The 21,467-nt window shown below is 47.7% G+C and overlaps 1 long non-coding RNA gene across 1 annotated transcript; it reads right to left on the minus strand.

Moving 5' to 3' along the window:
* Window positions 1-6,435: 6,435 nt before the first annotated feature.
* LOC142072140 (uncharacterized) lies at window positions 6,436-19,242 on the minus strand. Its single transcript, XR_012668462.1, has 3 exons — window positions 19,137-19,242; window positions 8,513-8,579; window positions 6,436-6,976 (listed from the first exon to the last, which is right to left on the minus strand). It is a non-coding gene; the product is annotated as an uncharacterized LOC142072140 (long non-coding RNA).
* Window positions 19,243-21,467: the final 2,225 nt, after the last annotated feature.

The following is a 21,467-nucleotide window of genomic DNA, read 5'->3' on the forward strand; positions in this document are numbered from 1 at the left end:
TCCATCCATCTGTCTACGTGTCTATCATAGCACCACTCTATCATTGCAAACAGAGCTATTGTGTCTCGCTGGTTTATTACTTTTTTCAGATTAATGACCTCAAATGAATATGATGTTTCTTTCTACTTTACAGTGAAATACTCAACTAATCTCGGGATTGTTGTAAGCAAATTGGATGAGATGGTGTCATGTAAATTTAACATCTATTTTAACTTGTAAGAAGCCTTCTGAAAAATAAATCACTTTGAACTATTGCACATACTGATTTTTTGAATATATGGTTCTGCTTTCCATGTTGTTCATAAGCAGGGACGGCGAGTTATATGGGCCCGTGGTGCCCATGCTCCGGCAATATTCAGGGCTTGGTGGCCTGGCTCCACCAATGTTCAGGCCGGGTTTCTCCCCCGGCCCTGCCTGCTGCCCCCGCGCACCTCCCCCGGGTGTCCCTGTCTGCGCCCTGGGCAGTGGGCGCTGCCCCCTACAGCTTCCCTCTGTGCTCTGGCTCCCGGCATCAACTGCCTCCATGGGGTCCTAGCACCCCCCAACCACTAATGCCGGGGCAGTCACCCAGTTAGGCTACAGTGAGGGGCAGCAGCAGGGGAAGAGACGCACATGTGATGGCAGCTCTCCCACACACCCACCCCAGGGGAGGCAAGAGGAATTCCTGGACCTGAGTGGGGCCCTAGGAGCACGTGCAGTGACAGTGGTGTGAGGTGAGTGCCGGGGAGAAAAGGGAGGCCCCTCCCCCGGAGCTCGCTGCTATCAGTGGGGAGAGGGCTGTGGGGAGTCCTCCTTTCTGGCCTCAGCCAGGGGCAGCCTGCCTGCACCCCAAACTGCTCATCCACAGCCCCACCCCACCGCATAGCCCGCACCCCCAGCCAAAGTCCTCATCCCTTCTGCCCCAGCCCTGAGCCCCCTCCTGCACTGAGAACCCCTCATCCCCGGCCCCACCCAGCCACCCTCACCCCTGCACCAAATGGCAAACACATAAGAAAAGAGTACCCTCTGGGAAAACCATAGGAAGAATAGCTTAGAGTTTTGTTATATATATTTATATAAGTATTCTATTATGATGAACAATCAAATCACTGCTTGTGAGATTCTCAGTGAGACTTTAGGAGGGGTTTGAATGAACAGAGCTGTGATGATAAACAGACTGGAGTAGGAAGGCACTCCTTGCATAGTAGAAGCCAATACTTCTCAGGTTGCTGGAGGCGCTTATCATTCACAACACAATACGAACTGAGCAGGTATCCATTATAGCCACACACATTGTCATGTGTTTTTGCTTCCTTGCAGTCCAGAATTCATGGCAGCTCTCCAATATCCTCTTAGTCTGTTATTATACTGCTGTATTTCCCCATAACAAAGTGTGAGGTTCTTTTCCCTTTGAAATGATTTCCCATGCCATTCTCAGACCTTGGTCATGTTCCAAGTTTTTCTTAATCAATCTTGCATTGTAAGCTGTCAGATCTCATTTTCTTTCCTATGAGCTTATATGACTATACATTTAGTATTTGTAGCACACAAATCTTCTTTCTGTTCCTTATTCTTGTTTATTAGTTCCTTTGTTCCCTTCGAGATTTTCTTCCCTTCCTTTCTGGCCTCTTACTGAATTATCTCTGGCTTTTACTGTTCTGTCCAGTGTAGCTGTGAGAATGTTTACATGGAAAGGAAAACCAGCAAAATGTGTCTCTCTTGATGTTATTTCGTTTACTCCTGAGGTTCTATGGTATCCTCTTAGGACAAACCACACAACAAAAGTAGTGTGCCAGCAATTTGACTTCTGTACTGCTGCACAGAGGCCAGCACAGGCAGAAACCCACAGTAAAATAAAACATTTACCAGAGTTCCTCTAGGGAAGGAGACTAACACTTACTATGGGGCTAGCTCATACTTCTAGAATGGTTACTCCCACACAGGGGTGTGGAGAAGCCACACATTTGGAATTGCCATGTTCTCCTAGTTTTCTTCCATTTGGAAACAGTATTTGCTCCCTGTGCAAAAATGGCCAAGGGTTCCACCATCTGGGGGCATCTGCAGCAGCCCAGGGGCTTCCGCTCAGGAGCTGAATCTTTGCCCTGGGTCCTGGTTCCCAAGGCCAAAGAGAAAGGCCCACACTTGGGAGGTGTTGAGTAACTAATGAGTGGAAGGAGAGTGCATGAAAATAGGCTCCCAGCCTCCTGTGCTCCACCAAAATCTAGAAATTGTCCCTCACTTGGAGCGCCACATAGCACAGCAGCTACACCAGGCAGTAATTATCATGTGTAACCCCCAGGTGAGAAAATAAATAGTGTCAGGCAAATATGTATTAAAAATAAAAGACAGGTCAGAAAAGGGATAAAAGGTTTGTTTCTCCCCCATACCCCTTCTCCAGCATTACTTCTGCATGCCTTGGTGTCGTTTTACAGAGGGATGGCAGTGCCCAGTTAATCAACTTTGTGTTGGGAGACTTTACTACCCAGTTCACTTTGTAAGGCTAGAGTGGAACATTAGTCAGATGGGTTAATTTCATAGAAAGGATCCAACAGCCAGAGAGAGCTTGGTACAGCATGTTCTGTCTTTGGTTCCTTTAAGTTTCTTGGCTGACTGACATTAGCAAAAACAAATATTTTCATTATTTTGTTTGTCTTCTCCCCCTCCTTTAGTATATGTAAATGTTTGCAGGCTGACAGTCTCAGCTCCAAAACCTGAGTTTTCCAAAGGAAAAAGGAAGATAATTTGTTTACACAATAGAATATTGCTCTACTTTTCTGGACCACGCTTTAGTTACAAACATTTTCAGTTATCGCAAGAGAGAAATTATTGCACCATCAGAACATATGGAATAATACATTCATCCCAGACCATATGATTTTTTTTTAAGGTTGCATTCCTTTTGATACTGAGCCAATGTATACTTGCAAGGAATTATAGACAGGAAATGAGTGCAAAGCAAGACAACTTGTCAATAAACACCACCGTGCTAAGGTTTCATTCTCCCTCTGTGCTCGAACTACTACACAACTGCATCCCGAGTGATATACTGTACCAAAGAGAACACCAATCATGAAACAAGCCATACTCTGAGAAACACTAACATTTTAGGAGAAGGAGAATCATGAAGAGATCTATGCCGTATGTAAAAGGTGTTTTGCATTAGACTGTATTCTCCTGACCTATTCCAAAAATAATAGTAATGAGTTTTGTTCACTAGAAATGTGACTGCTAGAAAAGGCTTGAATGAAATGATGCACCTTGAGTTTGATCTTTGCACCTAGAGTTTGAATGAGCTCATCTTTCATTATTATGGAGTGGTGTTTGTTTATGACACAGAGGCAATCATGCTGTTTGTTGGAAAATCCAGAGGTATCTTGGAAAACTCTTCCAGAACAATTCACGTACTTCTAAATTTAAACTCTACTAAAGCACAGCTGGAAAATTAGGGCATGATGGTCTCCTGTGCTGAGATCTGCTCAGTCCATGAGAGTTGGGAGGGGCCCCCCGTCAGAGATCTGGATGCATCTCCCTGGTATTCTGGCCTGATTGGCACTGGCATGGTCCCAATGATATTTAGAGCACCCTAGGAGCTGTTCTAAACTCCATCAGTTGGTAACAATCTCCAAAGAATGGTGCACCATCTGGAGATCTCTGGAACAAGAATCAAACCCTGCCACAGTCACCCACTCACCCTGTCCTTTACATCCCTCTATGCCAGGGTCAGGGGAGCACAAAGAAATGCAGGAGAATATGTTCAATATATTCATAAATGATCTGGAAAAGGGGGTGAACAGGGAGGTGGCAATATTTGCGGATGATACAAAATTACTCAAGATAGTTAAATCCAAAGCTGAGTGAGGAAAGTTACAAAGAGATCTCAGTAAACTGGGTGACTGGGCAACAAAATGTCCGATGAAATTCAATGTTGATAAGTACAAAGTAATGTACACTGGAAAACATAGTTTCAATTATAAATACAAAATGACAGGGTCTAAATTAGCTGTTACCATTCAAGAAAGAGATTTTGGAATGTGGAGTGGAAATCAAAGAAGCTAACAGGATTTTATGAGACACTAGGAAAGGGATAGATAATAAGACAGTAAATATCATAATTCCACTATGTGAATCCATGGTATGCCCACACTTACAGCATGCAGTTCTCCATCTCAAAAAAGATATATTAGAATGGGAAAAGGTACTGAGAAGGGCAACAGAAATGATTAGGAGTATGGAACCATTTCCATATGAGGAGAGATTAAAAAGACTGGGACTGCTCATTTTAGAAAAGAGATGACTTGGGTGGGGGGGATAAAGGTCTATAAAATCAGCAATTATGTGGAGAAAATGAATAGGGAAGTGTTATTTACCCCTTCATAAAACACAAGAACTAGGGGTCACACAAAGAAATTAATTGGAAGCAGGTTTAAAACAAACATAAGGAAGTACTTCTTCACACAATGCACAGTTAACCTGTGGAACCCATTGCCAATGGATATTGTGAAGGCCAAAAGTATAACTGGTTTCAAGAAAGAATTAGATAAGTTCATGGAGGATAGGTCCATCAATGGCTATTAGAGAAGATGGTCAGAGACAGAACCCTATGTTCTGGGTATCCCTAAACATCTGCCAAAAGCTGGACAACAGGGGATGGATCATCAATAACTGCCCTGTTCTGTTCATTCCCTCTGAAGCATCTGGCACTGACAAGTATTGGAAGATGGGATATTGGGGTAGGTGGACAATTGGTCTGATCCAGTACAGCCATTTTTATGTTCTTATGTTCTTAGAGCAACTGGCCCTTGAGTTACTTTTACGCTGCTTCTTCACTTTGGGTTATAGTGAGAGTCATAGTAAGTTTTAGACTATTCTTCGTTTTATTTTTAAAACCCTCTTAATTTTCCCTCATATGGGAATTTCCCCTTAATTTCTCATCTAATTTCTCTTATTCTTCCTAGTTTCATCAAGAATGTTAATCTCCTTGCTGTCATCTGTTATGTTTCTAAACATCAGCAACAGCGGGGAGGCAGCAGCAGGGGGCAGTACTTTGGTGGGGCCAGATCCTGCACTTCTAACTCAGTCAGCTCAGATTGATTTCAGTGGGAGACTGGGATCTGCAAGAAATCCCAGATCAGACGTAAAGTCTTCATCAGCTAGCAGACTCATAAGGTTGATGGAACAAGCAATCCCTCCTCAGGAGCTCAGTTGGGAACAAATAGCCTCAGACTCTCCAAGAAATTCTACCATTGATGTTGGTGGGAAGATGTACCTTTTGCCCCAGAAGACTGCACCCAGCCATTAGGTGGGGAAGTTGGGGAGAAGGGAAGAAACCCTCCCGAGGAGAAATCAGCTCCTGAAAGCCATCACTGGATGTCATTACTCGCTACTGGCAGCCAGTCAGTCCTAGCTGAGTCTCATCAGCCTTCTGCATCCCCTCAGCGCCACAAAGCTAGTGCCCTTTTACTCATTTCAATGAGGACCACTTCTCAGTTTCTCATCACAGAAGATCCTGTTGTTTGAAGTTCTTGCAACAAAGGAGGCAGAAGGAATCTGATAACTCCACTCCGCACGTATTAGGCCTCCATCTAGGCTGGGTCACTCAGTAGGTTGAATAAAATTAACTAAAAAATGAAGGATTTGGTAGTTCTTTGACAATGGAAACTGCCATTTCTTGTGCAGATCTACTGTGCAAGCTACTGTAGCCTTTGCTCAGAAACAAACTTGCTCTTTGTGAATAGCTGAGGATGTGCCTCACTGTCTGGAAATCTTTTTTATTTAAAGCCCTACATGATCTCTTCAAGTGAATCCATTCATTCCTCAATAGTTGCTGCCCCCCGACCCCGTCTGCTTCATTAACTGAAACGGACAGTCTCATTTTTGTGTGCAGTGTAGTTGTAGCCATGTTGGTCACAGGATATTAGAGAGACATTTTTGTTCATTAGTGAGGTCATAACTTCTTGCAGGCTCTCATGTCTTGCAACAAGTTCTGGGAACATTTCTTTTATTGTGGAGCCTGTCTCAGTCTCTGTTATCAGAGACTCAGCTGAGCCTGCCCACTAAAGAGAGAAAAGAATGGTGAAGTCCAAGTATGTGGTGTAGGCTGCAGTGTGAAACAGTTATTTTGTGGATTAAGTGTGAGGCATCTTGGGGTGTCCAGAATTGTAAGTCACCTTGTTACTTTTCTGCCTCCGTGAGAGAGAGATTTGCTACTGCTAACCTGTATGTCAGTTCCCTGACAATCTAGTTTCTTAGCCATCCCAGCACACCTCAGGCCTCTGCTAGTCCTTTCCTTGCCTTGCAGATAATTCTTGGTGCCCCAGTTCCTGAACCCCTGGAAGAGCATTCCACTGCAGCATCCAGACCCTGTCACTGGACACTTACAGAAATTCCCGAGTTCTCTGTCTTCAAAGAGAGAACACACACCAACCTGCTGGCTCAGCTGATGATGTACACCTCACTTTAATATAACAGCACTCAGATAAATTTATAATAAAACAAGAATAAATGTATTAATAAAGAACAGATATTTAAGTGATACTATGCAGAGATAATAGAAAATAGAAAATGTTTACAAATAAACACGCTTCTAAGAGACCAAATATAACTTCAGCAGGCTCCAAGCTTTGTGTCACCTACAGCTACTTCTCAGCATCACCAACCCACATGATTGGGGATCCACTATTCATAGATGCAAAGAGTGCTGACCTCTTTGTTCCTTCAGTGTCCCCTCAATGTCAAAATGTCTTTTTGCTTGACCTTATATTCCCAAAGTTTATTGTCTTTGTCAACAGAGTCAGGGTGAAGTCCTGCAGTTCAAACTCCAGTGTCTTCCCATGCTGATTTCACATCCTCATGTTAATTTGTTTCTCCTGTTTACCTCCCGTGAAAATGAACTGCTCATTGTCTCTGGCATCATCATGCTCAATTTACATTAGAGACAGGGAAATAACTATCCTCCATCTTGTCTGGAAGAAAACTGTTTTTCCCCTCTGGTTACAGCCTGTAAAGCATAATATAAATAAGTATCAATAATTCCTCATGTAGTGTTAATGCATACATTTCACAAGAATATTAGTGACCAGTGTGTCACCAGCTTTCATATTCTTTACAGATGAACACTATGACAGCAATGTTTTAGGTGTAGTGAGTTTGTCAGGCCTGACAAGGGTTGCTGAGAAAGAGTAGTGAACCACCAGTGGACCTCTGTGTCACACAAAGGAACAAATTTTGGTCCCATTGAAGTCAAGGACAGTTTTGCCATGGATTTCAAAGAGATCAAGATTGGTAACTTATTCTTTGTTATGGCATATCAGTTTCTTCATATCCTTTGTTCCTAGACTGTAAGGTTTTGTGTACAACACTCTTCCTTTGGACAAGTAGCCCTTGATTAGGGATCAGTTAGCGTGTTGATGACCCAAGCTCTCTTGCATTAGGCATTCATTATCTTGGTTGGCTAGTTCTGTTCCCCTGTTTTCCTGCTTTTAATGAGTTGCAGGTAACAACTGCTCCTGAACCAGGCCTGAATTTATTGCATGATTGGTCTTTCTCTGAACTCTGATGTCTGAGACTGCACTATACACTACATTCACATATTTGCAGATCTGCTGCAGACATTGTAGATGTATTTTGTTACATGATAACTGTCATGAGATACTATGACAGTATACCTGACCTGCTTAAATATCTATAAAACTGTTAGTTAAAAAAAATCCAAATATGTCAGAGATGCACAATGGAAAGGATTCAAAACTGATACCAAACCTCACATTTGCTTGCCTACTCATGTAGTGGAAACATGTGATATTGATACCTGTTTCTAGTCTGAAAGATGCTTGGGTCTATAGAAGATTTTGAATCCCTAATTAGTATGACATGTACCATGTAGCATGGTATAAGCATCAAGTCCTTCTACAGAACTGAAAATATTAATTTCCAGTTCCCAAATATTTTGTGAAAAAAATCCACACATCATAATATTGAATGAGAAATTAATTAAACAGAAAGCTAATTTTGCAAGTAAAAGCTTAATTTTGTCAATAAGTTTTCCCACTCTGCCCAAGACATGACTCGAGAAAGAGACTGCAGGCTTGCACTCATTGATATGAATAGTCAATTTAATTAAATCTTTCAATTGACCCTGATCTTTCCCTAATGGTTCTTTTTTAACTCAGCTCATGAGAAAACAGGTCAAACTGCTGACTATATATTCCATCCTCCACACAGAAAATCTCTCAGATATTTGGATATATAAGACCAGTCCAGCTTCAATAGCATTTTTGTGTATATTCAATACAGGCTGACCAGTTGGCCACTTTTTTATGTATTGCCATTCTAAATAGTGTATAATTCCCATAGGCCTTTGCTGATGCTGTTAGTATAAACTCTTTTCTTTGTATTCCACAGTGCCCTGGAATTCAGTGTGTTTGTTTCCTCCCTTATCTGTGTTCTTCTTTTTTTGGCAAGTAAGTGTTAGCTTGTGATGAGAAGGAAGGAGACATATAAAGTAATACTATACTACAACTATGCAAACTATTACATGGAATGGACTTGCCACAGGACAGCTGGAGCTCAGTGCATAAGCTGACGTCTCTTTAAAGATGAACCTTCAAAGAAAAGCAAAAATCAATCAATCAAATCATTATTTGTGTCCTCAATGACAGCACACTCAAAGGTTTTATGGAGGAAAAGAAGTTTTTTATTTCTTGTTTTTACCATTAGATAGACTCAGATCATGGTTTCCCTTGTTTGGGGGACTTGGACAATCTTTGGAGGACCTGGAACTTGATATCACAGCTGGACCGAAAGCCTGAGCTGTAGTTCTCCAAGGCCCAGAATGAATAGGGAGAGAATGTAGAGTCTTTGGCTGAGACAGTTCTATCTGTGACGTAATGTTCTACATCCTCCAAAGATTATTAAAGTCAGCCCGAATATAGAAGTCAATCTTATATTTATAAGGTAAAAACCAAACAAAACAAGTAAACAAAGAACAAAAATCAATGACATTGTCTTTATACATCACGCATGCACAGGAGAGAAAAATCGCACAAAAGAGTGGTTTTTTTTGCTTTGTCATCCAACTTTCAACCAATTTCTGTCCTGTGGTAATGGGGGAGTCCAAGCTGTTTCTTAGTGGGGGCAATGCCATTCCACCAGGCATACATGAATGATTGTATTCAAAGGACCAAGCATATGTATAGAGTCTTGGTTTTTTCCTGAGGAAAGACATGGTTGTTATTGCTTGGAAGGAGGCAATCTACTTTTCTGGAGCTGCATCCCATTGTAAGCAGGCCACTCTGGAATGGGCCAAACTAAGATTTTCTACTTAGCTTGAACTTTTGCAGAGGATGGAAACATGCTTGGTGCCCTTCTACAGGCCTACACATGTATAAAGGGTGCATATAATTAGGCTTTATAGAGACTTTAGTAATGTGATACAGCATGGCCAGAGGGCAGCAGGAGAGTGTTAGAAGGGAGCCTTATTCCCTGTAGAGGGAAGAAAGTTTGCTACAGATTAATTAAAGCACCTAAAGCCAATTAAAGCGCCTGAAGCCAGTCACCTGATAAAACCCACTCTGCTTCAACTCCTTCAAATTGCTCTCTACTCCAACACCAATCCACTCTGCTTCAACTCCTCCTCCTGTCTGATTGAAGCAGGGGGGTTTTATCAGGTGACTGGCTTCAGGTGCTCTAATTGGCTTCAGGTGCTTTAATTAACCTACAGCAAACTTTCTTCCCTCTACAGGGAAAAAGGCTGCCTTCTAATACTCTCCTGCTACCCTCTGGCCTGGGCTTTCCTTGATTTTTGCCCCTGCTTCAGCCCCCCCCCCCCCCCCCCGACCGGGCCAGACGCTTTTTCTTCGTTTTGTTTTTTTTTTTGCTGTTTTTTTTTGCTGCTGTTCCAGTGCTGGTCGGCTGCTAGCTTGCCTGCCAGCCCCCCACGCCTGACCTCAGATGCTGCTACTGCTTCAGCTGCAACCCCCGGAGGAGGGGGGGAGGACTGCCGACCCGCTCCCCGGAGGAGGGGAGTGGACGCCCCCAGACCCAACCATTTTGCTGTTCGTTTGTGGATCCATAATTAATCGACAAGTTATTTTTTTTCTTCTTATCTGCTTGGCATTTCTGGAATGCTCCACAAAGCCTGGAAGAGAAGACAGCCGATGGAGACATCGCCCAGGGAAGCTACAAATCATCGTGGAGGGGGCTGTAAGACTGAGTAACTTTTGAACTGTACTCTCGTGTGTGGGGAGTTTGACTGTGTCTTACCTGCGTTTGTAGGGGCACAGGGGGTGTGGCTCGGAGCTGCCCCCCAATCCATCAGTGCCCCCCCAACACTACTACAAGCGTCACAGCTCCCCCCCCCCCATCCGTCCCTGCTGGCAACTTGCCACCTGCCTCTAGACTCAACTGCTTGCTCTGAATTCCATCGTCCGGACCAGACACAACAGCCGACCAAACAAGACTCTTTGGACAAACGTGCGTGGGTCCACATCACCCCCCTCCCCCCTGGACTGCCCACCCCACAGTTTGCCCCTATTACCGGACCCCAACTCCTGTTTCCTTCCCCTGTCCAGTCCGACCCATTTGTCCCCCGCCTGCAGCCCAACAGGGATAAATGGTTAATCTGCTTCCCCGTCCCCCCTCCTCCTTCTGGTGTCTTCCCATCTCTCCCTGCTCATGATGGCGGGGAATGAGAGGGGTGAGGCCCCTCTAACAACCTCAGTTGTCCCTCCCCCACCTACCCCCCTGCCCAACCCCCAAGCCTCCCCCCCACCACTGCTGCCAAAACACCTGCCACCGCCTCCACTGGGGCATCGGCAGCCGGAGGCACCGGGGTGACTATTGCCACTGCTACGCCCACCGCCCCCCCAGATTCTAGGAAAGCCCCCCCGGTTAGCCAGAAAGGCCAGGGTGCGAATAAGGAGAAGGGCCCCGCCACAACCACGAAGCCCTCCATGGCAGGGGCTGCCCCCACCTCTGTGGCCTCGTCATCGACCATGGCGTCCCTCCCCGCTGTTCCCTCCACCAGCTCTGCGAGCGTCCCTCCTCCAGCCCCCAAGGAGTATGCCCGGGCGGTGGCAAACCCCCCCACCGCCTGCCGCCTCGTCATCTCGTCCACCCACTGCCTCCGCTACCATCAATAGTGGCCGGGGCCCCTTTCCCACCATGACCAGGAAGCACAGCATCCGTTGCCTCCTGGTGCCCGCCTCGCCCCACGTGGAGACATAGGTGCAGGCGCTGGCGAGGGTGGTAGGACCCACGGCTATTGTGGCGGCCTCCAAAATGTACGGGAAGGTTGTCTTTTTCTTAGCATCGGAGGCTGCCGCCCAGGAGACAGTGGAGAAGGGCCTGGCGTTGGGGGGGTGTTCGTTCCCCTGGAACCGCTAGAGGACCTGGGCGTCCGCCTAGTCCTGACCTCCGTCCCTCCTTTTCTACCCAATGCCGCCCTGTTACCCGCTCTCTCCAGTCTGGGGAAACCCGTTTCTGTCATCAGCCCTCTCCCATTGGTCTGCAAGGACCCCACCCTCCGTCACGTCCTTTCATTCCACCAGCAAGTGCAGCTTCTACCGCCGCCGCCGTGCGTGATGGAGAGGTGCTCGAGGGGTCCTTCCTAATCCCCTACCAGGGAGCCCGCTATCGGGTCTTTTACTCCACGGGAGAGGCCCGGTGCTACCTCTGCCGCTCAGCGGGGCATGTCCGCAGAGACTGCCCTTTGACCCAGAGGGGAGGAGCACCCGAGACCCCTGAGACCCGGCAGGACATCACCAGTCAGCCTCACCTCAGTCCCTGGAAAAATCATGGAGCAGGTCCTCAAAGAATCAATCCTGAAGCACTTGCATGAGAGGAAAGTGATCAGGAACAGCCAGCATGGATTCACCAAGGGAAGGTCATGCCTGACTAATCTAATCGCCTTTTATGATGAGATTACTAGTTCTGTGGATGAAGGGAAAGCAGTGGATGTATTGTTTCTTGACTTTAGCAAAGCTTTTGACACGGTCTCCCACAGTATTCTTGTCAGCAAGTTAAGGAAGTATGGGCTGGATGAATGCACTATAAGGTGGGTAGAAAGCTGGCTAGATTGTCGGGCTCAACGGGTAGTGATCAATGGCTCCATGTCTAGTTGGCAGCCGGTATCAAGTGGAGTGCCCCAGGGGTCGGTCCTGGGGCCGGTTTTGTTCAATATCTTCATAAATGATCTGGAGGATGGTGTGGATTGCACTCTCAGCAAATTTGCGGATGATACTAAACTGGGAGGAGTGGTAGATACGCTGGAGGGGAGGGATAGGATACAGAAGGACCTAGACAAATTGGAGGATTGGGCCAAAAGAAATCTGATAAGGTTCAATAAGGATAAGTGCAGGGTCCTGCACTTAGGATGGAAGAACCCAATGCACAGCTACAGACTAGGGACCGAATGGCTAGGCAGCAGTTCTGCAGAAAAGGACCTAGGGGTGACAGTGGACGAGAAGCTGGATATGAGTCAGCAGTGTGCCCTTGTTGCCAAGAAGGCCAATGGCATTTTGGGATGTATAAGTAGGGGCATAGCGAGCAGATCGAGGGACGTGATCGTTCCCCTCTATTCGACATTGGTGAGGCCTCATCTGGAGTACTGTGTCCAGTTTTGGGCCCCACACTACAAGAAGGATGTGGATAAATTGGAGAGAGTCCAGCGAAGGGCAACCAAAATGATTAGGGGTCTGGAACACATGATTTATGAGGAGAGGCTGAGGGAGCTGGGATTGTTTAGCCTGCAGAAGAGAAGAATGAGGGGGGATTTGATAGCTGCTTTCAACTACCTGAAAGGGGGTTCCAAAGAGGATGGCTCTAGACTGTTCTCAATGGTAGCAGATGACAGAACGAGGAGTAATGGTCTCAAGTTGCAGTGGGGAAGGTTTAGATTGGATATTAGGAAAAACTTTTTCACTAAGAGGGTGGTGAAACACTGGAATGCGTTACCTAGGGAGGTGGTAGAATCTCCTTCCTCAGAGGTTTTTAAGGTCAGGCTTGACAAAGCCCTGGCTGGGATGATTTAACTGGGAATTGGTCCTGCTTCAAGCAGGGGGTTGGACTAGATGACCTTCTGGGGTCCCTTCCAACCCTGATATTCTATGATTCTATGATCGGCTCCATCGTTGCCGACGCCCCTGGCTGCCCGGTACCTGAAACCACCTCTCCTCCTGCTCAATCCACCGCTGCTCCTGCCCGGGCCCAAGAGACACCTCCCCTACAATGCCCAGACGAGCGAGGGAGCCCCACCCTTGCTGTTAACAATCCAGCAGAGCCTATGGAGGAGGATGCAGCAAAGATATTACTGGGCATAGGATAGGGCTCCCCCCAGGAGAACTGCCCCCCCTCATGCTGCCTCACCGTTACCCCCCGAGCCCCTGAACCATCGCCTCTGCCCCCTGATACGACCCCTGCTAACCAACCCCTAGACGATGCTATGGAGGGCTGGACCCTACTCCAGGGAAAGTGAGGCAAGCGGAAGGCTCAAGCTCCGCTGCATCCATCTGATGCAGATGCCCCCCGGAAGACCAGGAAGGGAGGCACTGACACTGAGCCTTCTGCTATGCCCACGAGTGAGATCCATCCACCAGTATCGGGAGGGGAAGACAAAATAGCACTGGAAGGTAGGATCTCCCCTCCATGGGAGACCCTCCCCACCGAGATTCCTGAGGAAGCCCCTTCTACCGGAATATCACCCGAACCCCCTGCGAACCCCGAAGTGACCGTCGTAGTGGGCACCAGAGGGGAGACCCCCTGGGTGGCAGAAGACGACCTCTCCTCCATGTATGAGGAGATCGAGGCCCTAGGTTTGACCCCGGTCACCCAGGGAGAGGATGACCTGCTGCCGGCTGGCCTTGATCTGGGCAATCTCACCCCAGTCCCCCTTTCCCCATGCTCCCTTCCCCTAACCGCCTTCCCAGGCGGGCACCCTACAGAAGGTAGTCCACCACCTGATGCCGTGGCTGCCAAATCCACCACAGAGTCTGCGCCTAGCATCACTGGGAGCCCCCTTCCCACCCTCGAATCTGTTCGGGAGGCACCACCTCTCAGCTGCTTGCCTCCTGAAGCCCAGAGCCTCGCCTCTGCCCCCGACCCCACCCCCACCCCTATCCCTGCCCAATCCACCTCTTCCTGCAATGCTATTGCCGCCTCTGGGGTTATTTCTTTCCTGTTTTTTGTGGATTCCCCCCAAGGAGCAGCCTTTGCATTTTCCTGCCACAACCCATTAGGAGCTGCAATTTTCCCTCTGCCATCCCCTTCTACCCCAAGGCTTGAGACGGACCTAATAACTTTAGCCTGTCAGATGCCCCGTCGGTGGTCTGCACCCTGCCTGCCCACCTCAGCGGACCACGAGGCTGCACCAAGAGCCCCACCAGGGAATAACCCGGAAATCGCAACCGCACCCCCCTATGAGCTGCAAAAAGCGTTGTGACAGTTTTTAGAAGACATCCGTGGCTGCCACAACAGGGTAGAGCTAGCTCTCCAGCTATGGGGGGACTTTGATTAAATCCTCCAGGCCACAAGGGCCCTTATAAAGGAGGGTAGAGGGAAAGGAAGGCATGGTGCCACGGCCTACGGGTGGGCCTGCAGCTTCCGTGACGATTTACTCACTTACGGGATGGGTCACGGATTGTTGTGCGACCCGCCGGGGGCTGCGAACACCCCTGCCAACAAGGAACCCCCACCCCCCCCCAGCCCTCCACATGACGCCTCTCATTATTGCAACTTTGAACACCAGGGGCTGTAGGATGGCTCTCCGCAGGTCCCAGGTGCTCTCTTACTTTCGGGAAGGGGGGTACTCTGTAGTTTTCCTGCAGGAGACCCATACAGATCTGACTGCTGAGGACAGCTGGCGACTGGAGTGGGGGGACGGGGTCTACTTCAGCCACTTCACAATTCGACAAGCTGGAGTGGCGACCCTGTTCTCCCCCAACCTAAGGCCTGAGGTGCTAGGGGTCACTGAGACTGTGCCGGGCCATCTGCTGCATCTCCGAGTCCGTATGGAGGGGCTCGTGGTCAACCTCGTTAACATCTATGCCCCGACAACAAGCCCGAAGCGGCCGCAATTCTATCAGGGGTGTCCGACTTCCTCAGCACCCTAGATTCTCACGAGTGCCTAGTCCTGGGAGGGGACTTTAACACCACCCTCAAGGAACAGGACCGCTCAGGGGCCGAGCTGAGCCCGGCCGCTGTGAACATTCTCCGAGAAATAGTTGAACATCACTCCCTAGTAGACACCTGGCGTGACCACCACCCAGATGACACTTCCACGTTCAGCTTTGTCCGGGTGGAGGCCCATCGGTCACACCACTCTCGGTCGGACCGTATTTATTTATCCCATTTCCATCTTTCGCAGGCCCACTCCTCCAACATTTGGCTGGCCCAATTTTCCGACCATCATCTAGCCACCATAACAGCCTCCCTCCATGCAGAGAGTCTGGGGCCGGCCTATTGGCACTTTAACAACAGCCTGTTGGAGGATGAGGGCTTCGTGACGTCCTTCCGGGAGTTTTGGCTGGCCTGGCGAGAGCAGCGGCGTGCCTTTCCCTCAGCGCGGCGATGGTGGGATCTAGGGAAGGTGTGCGCCAAGCTCTTCTGCCGTGACTACACCCGGGGCACCAGCTGACGGAGAAATGCAGCGATAGAGCAGTTGGAATGGGAGGTCTTAGAGATGGAGAGGCGTCTGGCCGCCAGCCCCAAGGACCCGTTCCTCTGCGGAGCGTGCCGGGAGAAGCGGGAGGAGCTCCGGGCCCTCAAGGACCATCGGGCCCGAGGTGCCTTTGTTCGATCCCGCATCTGCCTCCTTCGGGAGATGGATCATAGAATCATAGAATATAAGGGTTGGAAGGGACCCCAGAAGGTCATCTAGTCCAACCCCCTGCTCGAAGCAGGACCAAATCCCAGTTAAATCATCCCAGCCAAGGCTTTGTCAAGCCTGACTTTAAAAACCTCTAAGGAAGGAGATTCTACCACCTCCCTAGGTAACGCATTCCAGTGTTTCACCACCCTCTTAGTGAAAAAGTTTTTCCTAATATCCAATCTAAACCTTCCCCACTGCAACTTGAGACCATTACTCCTCGTTCTGTCATCTGCTACCATTGAGAACAGTCTAGAGCCATCCTCTTTGGAACCCCCTTTCAGGTAGTTGAAAGCAGCTATCAAATCCCCCCTCATTCTTCTCTTCTGCAGGCTAAACAATCCCAGCTCCCTCAGCCTCTCCTCATAACTCATGTGTTCCAGACCCCTAATCATTTTTGTTGCCCTTCGCTCCCGTTCACCGATCACGGCTCCCGTTTCTTCTATGCCCTGGAGAAAATGAGGGGGGCCAAGAAACACGTCACCTGCCTTCTAGCAGAAGACGGCACCCCGCTCATGGATCCGGTGGAGATGTGTGGGAGGGCCCAGGACTTCTACACAAGCCTTTTCTCCCCGGATCCGACCGATCCTGGCACTTGCAGGGTGCTCTGGAAGGAACTCCCCATGGTCAGCATGGGCGACCGAGACCGACTAGAGCTGCCTCTCACCCTGGCCGAGTTCTCGGAAGCCCTCTGTCGCATGCCCACCAATAAATCTCCGGGCATGGATGGGCTGACCATGGAGTTCTACCGTGCATTCTGGGACATCCTTGGCCCAGACCTAGCCACTGTCTGGGCTGAGTCTTTCCAAGGCGGGGTCCTCCCTCTTTTGTGCAGGCGAGCGGTGCTCGCCTTGTTGCCGAAGAAGGGGGACCTCCATGATTTACGAAACTGGCGTCCCGTCTCGCTCCTTAGCACAGACTACAAAATCGTAGCGAAAGCAATCTCGCTGCGGCTAGGGTCTGTGATGGTGGACGTGATCCACCCAGACCAGACCTATACTGTCCCGGGCCGCAGCATTTTTGACAACCTATTTCTAGTCCGAGACCTTTTGGAACTCAGGTGTAGAGACGGTCTGTCATTCACCCTCCTGTCGCTTGATCAGGAGAAGGCATTCGATAGAGTGGACCATGGGTACCTCCTGGGTACTCTATAGGCGTTTGGATTCGGACCTCAGTTTGTGAGTTTTCTCCGGGTGCTGTACGCTTCCGCAGAGCGTCTGGTTAGGCTCAACTGGACCCTGACCGAACCAGTCAGCTTCGGGCGAGGAGTACGGCAAGGGTGCCCCCTCTCGGGCCAGCTGTATGCTCTGGCGATCAAGCCCTTCCTCTGTCTCCTCCGAAGGAGGTTGACAGGGTTGGTGCTACGGGAGCTGGAGCTGTGGCTGGTCCTGTTGGCGTATGCCAATGACGTGCTCCTCGTGGTCCAGGACCCGGGCGACTTGGCGTGGGTGGAGGCTTGCCAGGCCATCTATTCGGCAGCCTCCTCTGCCCGAGTCAACTGGGTCAAGAGCTCTGGCTTGGCGGTGGGGGACTGGTGGCGGGTGAGCTCCCTCCCACCTGTGCTTCAGACCATTAATAAGTCTTTAGTTAGCTTATTACAGGATTGGCTATAAGCATTGTCTGTGGTATAATATTTAGAGTGCAATTGATCTGGCATAAGTGACCAGTCCTTTGGGTTTGGGAGTAACCTGAATAGTGTTGTGATTTTTGGTGTAAGGGACCATCTATCACAAAGGCAAGCTTACCTGGGTGGCAAAATAGACTGGAGTACCCAAGGGTACAGTCTGTGACTCCATGTTAAGGCTGTTGTAGTGTCTGAGGAGTTCAAACTTGATGCTTGCTGAAATCTAAGTATAGAACTCATAAACAAGTTCGTTTGTGTGCCATGCTTCTAAATAATCTGCCCTGAGGTTGGTACTCATGTCCTTGAGCCACTCCAGGCAGCTTGACAGAACTATACCAATTTACACAAGCTGAGTATTTGCCTTGATGTGATGATGAGTAGAAATGCTGAGGGAAAAACACACTGATAATGCTGATTTTCAGGCAGCCCTTGGGCCAGTCACACTGGCTGCTGATGGGGTAGTCTCAGGCCACCATGCCCTCCCTCCCCCAGCAGCATAGGAGTTTGGGTGTAGGAGGGAGCAGGGGGTTGGGGCATGGGATGGATGAGGGCTTTGGGCGGTGCTTACTTTGAGGGGCTCCCTGGAACTGGCAACATCCCCTTCTCTCAGCTCCTAGGCAGAGGCATGGTCAGGTGGCTCTGCGTGCAGCCTCCACCTGCAGGCACCACCCCTGCAGCTGCCATTGGTCACAGTTCCTGGCCAGTGGGAGCTGTGGAGTCAATGCTCTTGGTGGAGGCAGCGCACAGAGCTGTCTGGCCACACCTCCGCCTAGGAGCTGAGGGAGGGGGATGTCTCCTCTTCTGGGGAGGCGCGGAACCAGGTAGGGAGTGTGCCAGCCCTGCCAACTGCTTCTCGCAACTGCCCCTCCAGCACTAGCGGGGTCCCAGGCTGCACACCGCCATCTGCGCCCCCAACACCAGCGGGGTTCCCAGGCCACTCGCTCCAGCACCCGTGGTGCCCCCAGTCCACCCCTCAGCATCCGCGGCACCCCCCGGGCCACCTCTTTGCCCCCAAGATTTAGTCAGGGGTATATAGTACAAGTCATGGACAGGTCACGGGCCATGAATGTTTGTTTACTGGATGTGACCTGTCCATGACTTTTACTAAAAATACCTGTGACTAAAACATAGCCTTAATAATACACTAAATACTGACTAAAATGCTATTTGCCGAGGATATGGAGGTGAACTTTTTGACTGTTCTAAGAAGGAGTAAGGATACCATCATGATGAAGATATTAACTGAGCCGTTATTATAATCATTGTTATATTGTATAAACCACTGAATTTTGCATGTTCTCCTTTCTTTTTTCATCCTTTGCAGATACAGAGACAGGCATGGTATAAATACACAAGAAAGCTCCGGGCTGATGACTGTGATTGACAACTCTGCTCCACTGACAAGTGGAATTTTCTACTACAGGAGGAAAGCTAATCTTTGTAGGAGACAGTGCTTTCTTGGGTGCTGGTTTCTGACTGTGGAATAAACTCCCCCAGGAACTAAGGACCAACACAGACCTCACCACCCCGCTCCAACTGTAAGGCCACTTCTTCAATCTGCCTTCTCTAACATAAACATGTAGTAGCACTTAAAAAAACAAAGCAAAACAAACCACATAAACCAAGAACAAGGCCAGTCAAAACAAAACCTTGCGTTGCATACACAACTCTTACCTGGAAAGAATCTGCGGGAGAAAACAAACCATATGTGTCAGATGTTAGTAGTGTCTCAATGCACTACTGGAAGGTACTTGGATACTACAGAGATATACAGTGATACAAGAACCTATACAGAATACAAAAGAAGAATAGAGTAAACTCGAAATAATAGAACACACTATATGGTGTTATACTGTCTATTTCTGTACCACTCCCAATAGACAACATAATCTGCTACTCCTGGAACAGCAGTAAGTCTTCTGGAATAGTATGGATGAACCATGTTTGAATGACTCTTTCTGAATAATTTAGCACGACTAAAGTTATAAACTTTGTTCTGTCAAAAGGTCACTGATAACATTCCACAACAATGGAAAATATTACGTGTATAATGTTCTTGTTTTGCTCAAGGGAAAAAGCAAGGGACCAAAATAGCAATCCAAACTAGCAATCTTTTTCAGGAAAAGCAGATTAATAACTGGAGCTAAAAACATTGTGAAGGAACTAAAAATAGTTAATTGACTCTTGGTCTTCAAAGTTCATCACATAAATTCCAGATCTATAAAATGAATAAAAATAGCACTGAAACAAGCGATAATTCCCAAATATCAGCCCAATCCTGCAAACCCTAACCTCTAGGAGTAGTCCTTCAAGTCACTGAGTCTATAGGTGAAACAGGATCAGGTCCGATAGCATCAGGGATATAAGCTGTTGTCACAAGTCGGGGGTGGCAACTTTTTTAGACACATTAATTTTTCCTTCTCTCCATGGTTTTTCTTTTCATCCATAATATTACCAACCTAGCTGTAGCTGCTGTTCTTTAAATCCAGGTACAGTATAGTCCAAATAATTGTGCTGACTGTGTGCATTATTGCAACCGGAAGATAGTATTGAATTGCAGTGCTTTGTGAAGAGTAGCTTTACAGTTTCTGGTGGCTAGGTATTTAGGGTCAGATAGTGACAGGGAAACGCAAAGAAGGGCCAACAACAATCACAGACTATATGCCCACAGGAGTGCAAAGACTGGTCCCTCCAGGAACCCTCCAGAGCACACATTACCCCAAAGGAAATGGGGCATGGCTGCGGATGAGATGAAATTATAGTCTAAATGATAATGCAACTGCCAATGCCCATATTCTTGCCAGTTACCCTCAGGATGGTGCAACCCCAGACCAAGCCTAATTCAGGCATTGTCCAACTCCAAGTTTTCAATCATCTCCAATTTTCCTCAAGTTTTGTTACCCATTATCCTGTTTGTTCTTACTCCCCACTATCTACCCTGTTTTATTCAATATCATAAATGCAAATATTTCATAGTCAGCAGGAAATCTGTAATCCTTCTCCAGTTTCTGCAGGCTATTGCTATGGCTCCATGCACCATCTAGTCCTTCATGTTATCCCTTGGAATAGCCTGTATTACAAGCTTCTCCATCTTCCTTTCCAAGCTTAGCTTTAGCTTTATGAAAATGACAGTATTCCACCCTAGCAGCCTTACACATTACAAATAGTGACAGGTTTCAGAGGAACAGCCGTGTTAGTCTGTATTCGCAAAAAGAAAAGGAGTACTTGTGGCACCTTAGAGACTAACCAATTTATTTGAGCATGAGCTTTCGTGAGCTGTAGCTCACGAAAGCTCATGCTCAAATAAATTGGTTAGTCTCTAAGGTGCCACAAGTACTCCTTTTCTTATTACAAATAGTGTTACTACAGTCATGTGGCTTTTACTTTAAAATAAGTACTATATGGAAGCAAGACAGTATGCTTCAATAAATCCCTTAGATAAAGTACAATAACGTATTTATAATGATTAGTGTAACATCCAATCATTCATAATTGTCTCACTGCCAGCTCAGTTACACTTGAAGAGTATAACAATGGCTACTCTCCTCTGTGCTATCCCAGAGTTCCTGGAAACCTCTGCCTAGAATAGTATTAGGACAAAGTTGGTGAGTCTTTTGTATCTCTAACATTACACAGCAGGCTAAAGGCCAGATAACTATTTCATTTCTTATTTTGGTCATTAGTAACTTGGGCATAAATATTCTTTCTGGGCTGAATTTCTCTGCCATCCGCATGGGAGTAAATCAGAAAAATGTAGATCCAGTTGATTTTGCTTCAAAATCACTTGGGACACTCCACTGCCCACTGTTCTCTCTTGGAGAGAGGATGGGAGAACAAACGCCTGACAAATGTTAGTCACACTGCTTAATACGCTACTGGAAGGGACTCAGATATGAGCGTGGTATAAGAACCTATATAGAACAAGGCCAAAATAGAACAGATCAGGTAACACAAATGTACCCACTCACACTGTTCAGGGGTAGAAGAGGAATCATCTTATCTAAA

This window comes from Caretta caretta, chromosome 5 (assembly GCF_965140235.1).
Source record: "Caretta caretta isolate rCarCar2 chromosome 5, rCarCar1.hap1, whole genome shotgun sequence".
In the NCBI taxonomy this organism is placed as follows: domain Eukaryota; kingdom Metazoa; phylum Chordata; order Testudines; family Cheloniidae; genus Caretta; species Caretta caretta.